Source organism: Procambarus clarkii, chromosome 59 (genome assembly GCF_040958095.1).
Source record: "Procambarus clarkii isolate CNS0578487 chromosome 59, FALCON_Pclarkii_2.0, whole genome shotgun sequence".
NCBI lineage: Eukaryota > Metazoa > Arthropoda > Malacostraca > Decapoda > Cambaridae > Procambarus > Procambarus clarkii.
In genome coordinates, this window is record NC_091208.1 from 15,927,960 (window position 1) to 15,940,891 (window position 12,932).

Consider the following 12,932-nt stretch of genomic DNA (forward strand, 5'->3'; position numbering starts at 1 on the left):
ATAGTGGCTTTAGGCATTGTATGTACTAGCTCTATCTATATATCAATCCATTAATGTAACATCACTTGTATGTATGTACCTTACCTGAATAAATATCTTTATTTATTATTTATTTATTAGATTCACCAGCTATAATATTTTGGTTATGTTCCAATATAATAAATCGATCCCAGTGTTATGTAGTAGAGAAAAAATGACTTATATCCAGTTTTCGTAAAGCTACGAGTGGTCGAAACCACACTTAAATCCCGGAATGAACTTACGAAGGTTTTTCCACTTAGGGTAGCTAATTGAATACGGACGTAGCCGCCACAAAGGCGTTAAGAGGAAAAACGTTCTTAGCTAAGAGGAAAAACCTTCGTAAGTACCTTCCTGAATCCGGCCCCTGAATCTAGGTCCTGGTCTCTTGGCCAGGCTTCGTTATTAAATGTTACGTTGTTTATTCCCATTACATTTACTCTAAATGTCCTGATTGTCTAATTTCAAATATGTTATACAATAATTGAATATATCTTCTACTCCTAGACAATAAGCTATTCGGTGTTCTGCAGATTTTGATTTATCTTGTTACTTGGCTATAAGCATACTGTATTAATTTTACCAGGTGTTCATATTAAGTTGATTTAGTGTACTTAAAGTTATCCACGTCTATATTATGCATTTGTTAAGTACACACTTATAGCCGTCTCATTTACACGTTCTGCAGAAATTACTTACTTGTTTCTACTACTTAATAAATAAGCTCCCATACTGTTTGTGTCTTTTTTCTCCCTGATTAGAAAATAACATTAGAAGCTATTGACAGACATCTTCAAAATATCAAACCAACTGAATCCTATACCTTTACTGATGGCTCTGTGCAATTAGGAACTGGTAGAACAAGTTGTGCATGTGTAGTTTATAACGGGAATAAAATGATCATGCCTAGTACACAGAGATTGAACCAGTGGGCAAGCACGACACAGACTGAGCTATTAGGTATTTATCTAGGTACTGAGTATCTTAATTTAAGCTCAGTGGTGGTGGAGCGATATTCTGTGATTCTAAAATTGTTCTGCAGTCCTTAAATAACCCATCACAATGTATGTCTGAAGTAACTTGTAATATTAAATGGAATGTAATTTTTGCCAATGATAATAACTATTGTATAAAATTTGTGTGGATCCCATCCCATGTAGGAGTTGGAAAATGGCCTCTGCTTTGAAATACAAAGCGGAGATGTTTCTGAAGAGGGGGACAAAGAAACAGTTGCGCAGTGCGCCCCGCGCAGATGCGCGGGAAGTGTGGGGCCATATAAATTCTGAGGCAGAGAGGGGCTCTCCCTCACTTTCCACCCGACCGCCACAGTAAATAAATAAATAAATAATAAATATGTTTATTCAGGTAAGGTACATACATACAAGTGATGTTACATTAATGGATTGATATATAGATAGAGCTAGTACATACAATGCCTAAAGCCACTATTACGCAATGCGTTTCGGGCAAGAAAAACATTAATATCAAGAACTTAATACTAATTGAGCATAAAGAATAAAAAGTGTTGAAAACAAATACAAATAAAGATAAAAAAAAGGGGGAACATGACTGAAAAAGCAGCACAAATACAATAGGTTGACAAACAGTGTTGATTAAAAAAAAATAATAATAATATAATAACAGACATGGGTTGACAATAAAGGAGTGAGGTGGGTTACAGGGAATTTATTAGGTAGTGTTTAGTTTTTATCTTAAACTGGTTGAGAGAGGTACAGTCTTTAACATGGTTGGGAAGGTCATTCCACATTCTGGGTCCCTTGATTTGTAGAGCATTTCTAGTTTGATTAAGTCGTACTCTAGGAATATCAAAACTGTATTTATTCCTGGTGTGGTGCTCATGGGTTCTGTTACAACCTTCAATGAAGCTTTTGAGGTCAGGATTGGCATTACAGTTCAGCGTTTTATATATGTATAATACACAAGAGAGAATGTGCAGTGACTTAATATCTAACATATTCAGAGATTTGAGTAAGGGTACCGAGTGATGTCTGGGGCCAGAGTTGGATATTGTCCTAATAGCAGCTTTGTGTTGGGTAATAAGGGGACGTAAATGATTTTGGGTAGTAGAAACCCAAGCACAAATACCATAGTTGAGGTATGGATAGATGAGGGAGTAATAGAGAGCAACCAGGGCAGGGCGGGGTACATAATATCTGATCTTAGAAAGAATGCCAACAGTTTTTGAAACTTTTTTTGATATATTTAGAATGTGACCCTGGAAATTCAGCTTGTGGTCGATGAGAACGCCAAGGAATTTGCCATCTAATTTGTTACAAATTTGGGTATTGTTTATTTTGAGATTCATCTGATTAGAGGATTTATTGCCAAACAGAATATAAAACGTTTTGTCAATGTTAAGGGTGAGTTTGTTGGCAGTTAGCCAAAGATGGACTTTCTCTAGCTCAGTATTTACTGTGGCATTTAGAGCAAGGGGGTCAGGGCTGGAGTAAATGAAGGTTGTGTCGTCAGCAAATAGAATTGGTTTGAGGTGTTGGGAGGCATTTGGAAGGTCATTAATGTAGATGAGAAAGAGGAGAGGGCCAAGTATGCTGCCCTGAGGAACACCAATGTTGATGGGTAGGGTGGGAGAAATTGTATTATTCACAGAAACACTTGAAACTGCGTTGCACTGCGCCTCAACAACACGTGGACCAGTACCAGTCCTGCATTCATCAGTCTGTCGATACGGCAGGGGCCCCCTGCCCTAATCATCCTACTCTAAGGTAATGTAAAAATTTTCTGTTAAAGTCTAGTCAGGACTGTCCAATGTCTGGCGTGTGTTGGCGCCTACTCCCCGCGGTCCGTGTGGGCCGTCTTAGTTCCCTAGTGCCTTCTGCACGTTTGCCTGTCTTGAGGTATGCAGGCGCGCCTTTCAGTCTGTGCCAGGTGCTGCAGCGGCTGCTTTGCTGCTGCCGCAATGCCCCGGGTTGGCGTGTGTTTGCGCCGTGTCCCGAGTGAACCGCTCTGGTAGTGTTATCTCCCAGGCGTGCACTATGGGCACTGGTCAGCTGCGTTCCCTAGGCGTGCGCCTAGGGGTCCCGGTTCGTGCCCCGCTCGGACGTGCGTGCCTGGCCGGGCCTCCTGCGAGTGGCCCGGCGTCGCCCCCACGTGGACAGGTTGCGGTGGTCCTATTCCAAGGGCCATGGTGCGTGCCGTGCCCGGACGGGCGTGCACGGCGGGCTCCCTGTGAGCGGCCTGGCGGCCTCCAACGGATCCCTGATCAACCAGGCTGTGACTCATACGTCAGGCTGCGCGCAGCCGCGTCCAACAGCCTGGTTGATCAGTCCGGCTACCAGGAGGCTTGGTCGACGACCGGGCCGCGGGGACGCTAAGCCCCGGAAACACCTCATGGTAGGCCCTTGGCGGGGGCGCCACGAGGCCAGGTTGCAGTGGTCCTATGTTCCTTGGGCCCGACCTTTAGGGCCCATGCCCAGTAGGTGTCGCCCTCGTGCCATGGCGCTCAGAGGAGCGCTTGCCCTGGGTTGTGTCTCGCTTCCTTCCTGTCCCTCTTGGGTGCTAAGCCACGCGGATTAGCGGTGTGGCCTTCCCCGGGGCGGGGGTCTGTCTGCATTCATGTCGTACCCGGGCGTGCCCACTTGTGGGGGGCCTGCCTCACGCCCACGGGCTGGAGACGCCCACGCCTGGCGGCGGTGTCCCGGTCGGCAGGCCCTGAGCCTTCTTTGCCTAGGGGCTACCTCGACGTCAGGTTGGGCTTAGCCGAGTTCCTCCCCGTCCCCTGCTGTTTTGGTCCAGGCTATCCACCGTTCTCTGGTCCGTTCTGTCCTATGGTCCCCTGTTCTGTTTGGGGGTGTCTAGGTGAGCCATGGCGCGCTCAGGCGTGTTTTGCGTTCATCAGGTATGCAGGTATGTTTGTATGGTAGGTATGGTAACATACCTGCTGGTATGTTTGTCTCCAGACGTCTCGTCGGGCCGGTTTAGCCCGCACGTTCGTCCCCAGATGTTCTTGCCTGGCCGATTTAGCCCGCACGTTTGTCCCAGACGTTGTCGTTTGTCCCAGACGTTGTCGTCTGTCCGGCGTAGCCCGGTACATTTGTTCCCAGTCGTTTCGTCCGGCTGGTATAGCCGGCACGTTCGTACCCAGACGTTTTCGTCTGGCCGGTATAGCCCGGTACATTTGTTCCCAGACGTTTCGTCCGGCTGGTATAGCCGGCACTTTCGTACCCAGACGTTTTCGTCTGGCCCGGTACATTTGTTCCCAGACGTTTCGTCCGGCTGGTATAGCCGGCACGTTCGTACCCGGACGTTTTCGTCTGGCCGGTGTAGCCCGGTACATTTGTTCCCAGACGTTTCGACCGGCTGGTATAGCCGGCACGTTCGTACCAGACGTTTTTGTCTGGCCGGTGTAGCCCGGTACATTTGTTCCCAGACGTTTCGTTCGGCTGGTATAGCCGGCACGTTCGTACCCAGACGTTTTCGTCTGGCCGGTGTAGCCCGGTACGTCAATTCCACCACGTTTCGTTCGAATGCTGTAGCACAGTCCTCCCGTGTTTTTCCTTGGTCGCGTGTACCAGGTGTTGGTCTGCCTGGAGTGCCCGGTTATGCGGCCCCCTTGCCTATCCCAAGTTTTCAGCGTCCAGCCTAATGCCTGGCCGTGCGGTCTGCCGCTTGAGCGACTTCAAATCAAATCAAATGTTTATTTAGGTAAGGTACATACATACAAGAGATTTTACAACGAGTGATGGATTTAATTCTAATTATTGCGGTCATTTATTATTTAATTCTGTTCAATTTTATTACATTTCTTTATTTAGACTTTCAGCTTGATTAGTTTCATTACGCGGCAAATTTAGAAAATTTATAGCATTGCTTACACCTCTTGCCTTAAAAAAATTCTATTTTCATAAAAGAATTCGTATTTTCATGTCAATTTAGTGAACGGGAGCCCGCTCCTGTATTGGTGATTTATGTTCCTCCATCATTAACTATACCCTTACTTAAATAACTTGCTATATTCTTAGTCTTTCAGTCATGATGCGTATTAAGACTTGCCTCATTTATTCCTCAATTTAGCATTGCGCAAGCCTCTGGATTTAGATCCTTTAGTTTTAGAGGTAATTAGGTATTCGTTTTCATGTCAATTTAGTGAACGGGAGCCCGCACCTGTTTTGGTGAATTACGTTCCTCCATCATTAACTAAACGCTTACTTAAATAACTTGTTATATCCTTAGTCTTCCAGTCATGACGTGTATTAAGCCTAAGTTATTCCTCAATTTAGCATTGAGCAAGCCTCTGGCTTTAGATTATTCCTGCACTTGATTTATGAGTCAATTACCCTCAGCAATTTGTTACTGCAATTTATGCATTGCGTTTGCTCCACGTTTTATTTAACTTTTGTGCCGCAATTATGGTTGTGTAACTGCCGCTTTTGTCATTGAGTTTAAGTTAAGTCAGCTAGGATGAGCTAGTTAGGTTATACTATGGTGTCTTTCAGTCACGACGTGTATTAAAGACTTTCAGTTATTCCTCAATTTAGTCGGAAGGTACTGCGGCTTCCCAGCCGACGTCCTTCCTGTGACGAGTTAAGCCGGCGATGTTTTCAGTTTTATATTTATTTGAGAACAATTTCTCAAATATTGGGATCAAAGAAGTCTTTAAATAACAAACCGACTCTCCTGTCAAATAACGATGGTCAGCTTTCAGCCTCTGATTCTGCTACTGAGTTCAATAGGTTCTTCTCTTCCATTGGTTCATCCCTTGCAAATGATATTCCATCTTCCAGTACAGACATTAATGACTATCTTTCAGGTAACTATCCACAGTCTCTGTACCTAAAGCCTATTAATTCCACTGACGTCAATGAGATAATCCTTTCCCTTAAAACCAAGTCTGGTGCCCTTGAGGAGATACCAACTTTAATTTACAAAAAAGCCTCCAGATCTTTAGCCCCTGCTATTGCTTTGCTCTTCAACAAGTCACTTGAACTCCAAACCTTCCCAGATATTCTAAAAAAAGCGAGAGTAACGCCTGTCCACAAATGTGGTAATCTCACAGATGTTAACAACTACAGACCTATATCTATCCTGCCAAACTTGTCAAAAATTTTTGAAAAACTAATCTATAAGCAGCTTTACTCATATCTAGCCAAACTCAATATACTTAGCCCTTGCCAATATGGCTTCAGACCCAAAAAAAGCACTAACGATGCACTTATTAGTATGCTTAACTCGATTCATACAGCTCTTGATAAAAATGAGTTCTCTGTTGGGTTGTTTGTGGACCTGCGTAAAGCTTTTGACACTGTCAACCACCAAAACCTTCTTCTTAAATTACATCATTATGGAGTCAGAGGACACTCCCTACAATACCTCAAATCCTACCTTACTGACAGGCTCCAATATGTTTCTGTGAATAATACAATTTCTCCCACCCTACCTGTGGTGTTTGTGTGTTACTGAGGAAGTCTTGGTTGTAGGGTTGATGTAAAGTCATGACTTGGTTACTGACTTTAATACTTAATATGATTACATGACTAGTAGCTACCAAGCTTGGCGGGCGTCCTGTACGCTCTATTGTTTACCTTCTCTCTCTCTGGCGTCTCAGCCGCCGCACATAGAAAACGGATGGTACCATTTTCTGTGAACATGACATCCCTCCTTTTCTTTAAAAAGAATGAATACAGGATGTCTACCATGCTTGTAGCACAAAGCAAAGTTATTGACACAAAGTAAGTTATTAACATATCAAGAGATACTGTATACATTTAACATTAATTAAGCACACAAAGAATTTAAACAACTTAATCTTTTCCACAAAGGATTTCAATGTTAAAAATACATATGCAATGTTAAACAAACATGAAAGAAACTGTAATACAAAGTTACAAAATATTGAATGAGATATCTGCATTATTCAAACAATATTAAATTTAGTTTAGCACAATAAGTAAATACTTTTCATTACATAGGAACACAATTAATCATCAAATCGTGTAGGGCGTTTAACATGACGTTTAGGACGAGAGTCCTTAAATGCAATAACATCCCTTGATGAATTGTTTGTCGGGTTATAACTATTTTTTTCTTTTTCTTTTGCACGACTTTGCACTTCATCATTTTCTACACTAGTTGGAATCACTTTGAAATAAGCCATATTACGTGTTATACTATGATCTCTATTACTAGCTGTTACCATAGTTCCTTTTACACTAATCACTTTATATGGTTTTGTATCATACGGCATATCTAACTTTCCCTCTTTTTTCTTTTTAACGAGAACAGTGTCACCAACCTTTATGAACTGTTCCTTTGCACGTTGATCATGAGCAATTTTCATTTTGCCCTTGGCTAATGCATCCTTCTGAGCGAGACGTTTATCCGTTACCTCGGCTGGCATGACGGGTAGTGCGATTCTCATAGGACGTCCAAATAAAAGTTCGCCAGGCGACTTGCCCAGTGTTCCATGTGGTGTTGCACGGTAGTTCCTGAGAAAAGCATAGCTTGTTTCCAGGATCGTCCTTCGGCATGAGCACAGCGTACCGCTTTCATGAGAGGTTGCATGAATCTCTCAACTTCTCCATTTGCTTGGGGATGTAGTGGCATCACACGGCGGTGTTTGAATCCAATATGCTCAGCAAAGTTGACAAAGTCTTGTCCATTGAATGGCGGTCCATTGTCCGTCTTGACAACTTCAGGAATGCCAAAGTTTGAAAAGATCTTGTCAAGTTTCGGGATGACGGCCTTTGCAGATGTGGAATTGATGATTTCTACTTCTGGATAACGTGAGTGATCATCAATGACTACCATCAAGTACTCTCCAGTTGGTAGTGGTCCGCAGAAGTCCATTGATACTTCCGTCCATGGTGCAGCAGGTAGTGGTGAAGGTTGTAGAGGTGTTGGTCTTGAAGTATCCACTGCAGCTTGGCAAGGGACACAGGCATCATGCATATCCTTTGCTTGACGATCAATGCCAGGAAACCACACCTTTTCTCGTAGCAGCTGTTTGGTCCTAACAAGACCTTGGTGTCCTTGATGTGCAAGCTTCAGAGCACGTTGCTGGAGAACAGCTGGAATAACGATACGAGTACCTCGCAGCACAGTGTCGCGTTGTTGCGTAACACTTAATTCTGTCTGGATGCGTTCAAGTGCTTTGAATGCATCTTGGTCAACTCCTGAGGGTGGGATGCGTGGAAACTTTTTCTTAGTCAATGCATCCACTGTTGCTTGCAGAGTTGGGTCCTCTAGGGTTGCAGTACGGATTTCATCAAGAGTAAGAGCCTTAGGGACTGCATCACAGGTTACAGAGTGTACATATTCCTCGGCAACTTCAGATTCAGATTCAGATTCAGATGTTTATTCAGGTAAGGTATATACATACAAGTGATGTTACATTAATGGATTGATATATAGATAGAGCTAGTACATACAATGCCTAAAGCCACTATTACGCAATGCGTTTCGGGCAAGAAAAACATTAATATCAAGAACTTAATACTAATTGAGCATAAAGAATAAAAGATGTTGAGAACAAATACAAATAAAGATAAAAAAAAAGGGGGAACATGACTGAAAAAGCAGCACAAATACAATAGGTTGACAAACAGTGTTGATTAAAAAAAAAAGAAAAAAAAAAGAAAATAAAAAGAAAATAACAGACATGGGTTGACAATAGAGGAGTGAGGTAGATTACAGGGAATTTATTAGGTAGTGTTTAGTTTTTATCTTAAACTGGTTGAGAGAGGTACAGTCTTTAACATGGTTGGGAAGGTCATTCCACATTCTGGGCCCCTTGATTTGCAGAGCATTTCTAGTTTGATTAAGACGTACTCTAGGAATATCAAAACTGTATTTATTTCTGGTGTGGTGCTCATGGGTTCTGTTACAACCTTCTATGAAGCTTTTAAGATCAGGATTGGCATTATAGTTTAGCGTTTTATATATGTATAATACACATGAGAGAATGTGCAGTGACTTAATATCTAACATATTAAGAGATTTGAGTAGGGGTACCGAGTGATGTCTGGGGCCAGAGTTGGATATTGTTCTAATAGCGGCTTTGTGTTGGGTAATTAGAGGACGTAAGTGATTTTGGGTAGTAGAACCCCAAGCACAAATACCATAGTTGAGATAAGGATAGATAAGGGAGTAATAGAGAGTCACCAGAGCAGGGCGTGGTACATAATATCTGATCTTAGAAAGAATGCCCACAGTTTTTGAAACTTTTTTTGATATATTTAGAATGTGTCCCTGGAAATTCAGCTTGTGGTCAATGAGAATGCCAAGGAATTTGCCATCTAATTTGTTACAAATTTGGGTATTGTTTATTTTGAGATTTATAAGACTAGAGGATTTATTGCCAAACAGAATATAGAAGGGTTTGTCAATGTTAAGGGTGAGTTTGTTGGCAGTTAGCCAAAGATGGACTTTATTTAGCTCAGTATTTACTGTGGCATTTAGAGCAAGAGGGTCAGGACTGGAGTAAATGAAGGTTGTGTCGTCAGCAAATAGAATTGGTTTGAGGTGTTGGGAGGCATATGGAAGGTCATTAATGTAGATGAGAAAGAGGAGAGGGCCAAGTATGCTGCCCTGAGGAACACCAATGTTGATGGGTAGGGTGGGAGAAATTGTATTATTCACAGAAACATATTGGAGCCTGTCAGTAAGGTAGGACTCGAGGTATTGTAGGGAGTGTCCTCTGACTCCATAATGATGTAATTTAAGAAGAAGGTTATGGTGGTTGACAGTATCAAAAGCTTTACGCAGGTCCACAAATAACCCAACAGGGACCATAACCCAACAGGGACCATAACCCAACAGGGACCCATAACCCAACTTGCTGATGCTTGGTGATGGTGAAACTGTTTGCAGGATGTCGACTGATGTAATCAGCGGGATTGCCTGCACCCGGCTTGTATTTCACCGTAAAGTTGTATGGTTGCAGACGAAGAGCCCATCTCTCAATGCGAGCTGGTGGTTTGGACTTTGGATTATTGAAGATGGTCTCCAACGGTTTGTGGTCAGTGACTATCGTGGTGAAGGGTGCACCAAGCAGATACACATTGAAGTGTTCACAGCCCCATACAAGAGCAAGAGCTTCCTTCTCTGTCTGACTGTATCGTTGCTCAACATCTGTGAGAGAACGGCTGGCGTAGGCAATTACTACTCTGGAATCTGGTTGACCAGGTTTGTGTTGGGCTAAAACAGCACCTAATCCAACAGGACTAGCATCCACCGTTAACTCAGTGTCCATTGATGGATCAAAGTATGCAGCAGTCGCATTCTCTACTAGTGCATCTTTCACGGCATCAAATGCATTTTGCTCGATATCGCTCCAGTACCATGATGCATTTTTCTTCAGGAGCTCACGTAGAGGCTTCGTAATGGTAGCAAAATCTGGAATGAAGCGAGAACAGTAGTTTGCCATTCCCAGAAAACTATGTACTTCAGTGGACGTTGAAGGAGGTGCAGCATTCTTGATATCTGCAACTTTCTTAGGATCTGGAGACAGACCTTTGTCACTAAGTACATGTCCAAAGAATTCAATTTTATGTAGATTGAACTCACACTTTGCTCGGCTTAGCGTCAAATTCTTTTCTCGTAAGCGTTGCAATGTTGCACGAAGAGCTTTGTCGTGTTCAGCTTGGGTACGGCCATAAACAATGATGTCATCAGACATGTTGTCAGCATTAGGTATATCTTGCAATACCTGGCTGATGATGTGCTGGAATACCTCGGCAGCACTGTTAATACCAAAACTCAGGCGCTTGTACCTATACAGACCTCGATGTGTCGTAAACGTTGTGATGAAGCGACTCTCATCATCAAGTTCAAGCTGATGATAGCCCTTGTTTAAATCTAACTTGCTGAATACAGTTGCACCATTCAAGCGGTAAATCATATCATCTACAGTGGGTGTAGGATGGCGTTCACGCATTATTGCCTTGTTGGGAACACGCATGTCCACACAAATGCGTATCTCATCTGGATTCTTCGGCTTTGGTGGAGTGACAATTGGGCTTACCCATGGTGTTGGACCTGTTACTGGTTCAATGATATCTAGGTCGATCAGCCTATCCAGTTCGGCATCGACTTTCTTGCGAGTATGGAATGGTTGTCGGCGATGTGGTTGGGCAACTGGAATTACATCTGGGTTGATATGCAGATGTACTTTGCTATCAGTATAACAACCTATGGATTTAAATCGATCAGAAAATTCAGCAACAATACCATCAACATTGTTTGCAGATTCCACTGCTACAGCATTAGAAAGCTGAAGTAGCCCCAATTTGGTTGAAGTCTTGTAACTGAGTAAAGACTCCTTTGCATTCCTAACAACATGGAATGTAGTAATGAGCATTGCATTCTTTGACTTGATCTCTGCAGTGAAAGTTCCAATCACTGGCAAGGCTACCTTTGAAGCATAGGCAGTGGCTTTGCCATTATAGTTCTCAAGCTTTGGGAACTGTTTTTTAAATTTTTTATAGTGGCACTCAGCAATGGTGTCAATGTTTGATCCAGTGTCAATGAGAACCTTGAGACAAATACCAGCAATGTATACACATGTCTCTAGGTTGTTTGGAAGATCATTCCATTCTGTGATTGCTTGTACTCCATAAGTATAATCACATTCACTGTCATCTGAGAATGGTTGTAATGAAATGTCTTGTATATTATTAACATTCTGGATATGAGGTGCAATATTGTGTTTACCACCTCGACCCCTATGACCTGATCCTCGTACAGTGCTTTTATTCACTAACTGTAGTTTCTTTAGTGCGGAACGACACATAGCACCAAAATGACCCAGTTTTCCACACTCATAGCACTTCTTACCTTGAGCAGGACAAACATTATCTTGGTGTGGGTAGTCTCCTCCACAATTGTAACATTTATTGTTGACACCCTCTGATGTGGGTCGTTGTGACTGCTTGAGCCTTGTTCCTTGACCCCAGTTGTGACGTGGTTCTCGGCTAAATATACTGTTAGGTTTGCCATGATATCTTCTTTGATCACGGTGTCCTCCCTGAACCTTACGTACCTCATCACTGTTAGTAACAGTGGCAGAACCGTTATTAGCACTGCACTCCATGACACGAGCATCACGTGCAGCATCTTCCATTCGACGAGCCATATCCAGTATCTTGGTAAGAGAACTGTCATCATCAACAAGTTCTAGAGCTCTTCGACGGAGACGTGTAGATGTGCATGTTTCAATTATTTGCTGTTTGATTTCTTTGTCAACATCAGCAAACTCACAATGGGCTGCTAAACCCTGCAGACGTGTGTGGTATTGATCCACAGTTTCATTAGAGAGTTGTTTTGCTCTCCTGAAATGCATAATTTCCATTGCAGTATTTTGCCTTGGTTTGAAATGCTCTGTTAGTTTGGCTTTGGCAGTGTCATAATCTTTGGCACCACCAGTGTCTTTCAGTGTGTCAAAGATGTCACAAACTCTATCACCTGCATAATGAAGTAGAAAGGCACGCTTTCTTTCAGCACTTTTGATGTCAGAAACTATCAACAAATTTTCAAACTTTTTAAGCCATTTGACCCACCTCTGTGACAGGTTTGTCTGGTCACAGTCAGGATCAAATGCAGGAAACTGAGGTATATTTGCCATTTTTACTGAATAAATGTAACTTATCACTTAAATGTTCCTCAGAATATTAAACACTTACTGCACTGTATATGTTAGTCAAGAATTCACTGTAATTACTTTAATTTTGCAAAGCATACAAGCATTTTAATGCAAAAGTTCACAACAGTGCACAATATAGCAGCAACTGACTTCTTACCTAGCCCTTGTGTACATGTGTTGTTCCTACTCACAGCAGCAGCACAGCAGTTGGCACAGCAGTTGGTACAGCAGCAGTTGGTACAGCAGTTGGTGCAGCAGTTGGTACAGCAGTCGGTACAGCAGTCAGTTCAGTGTGATG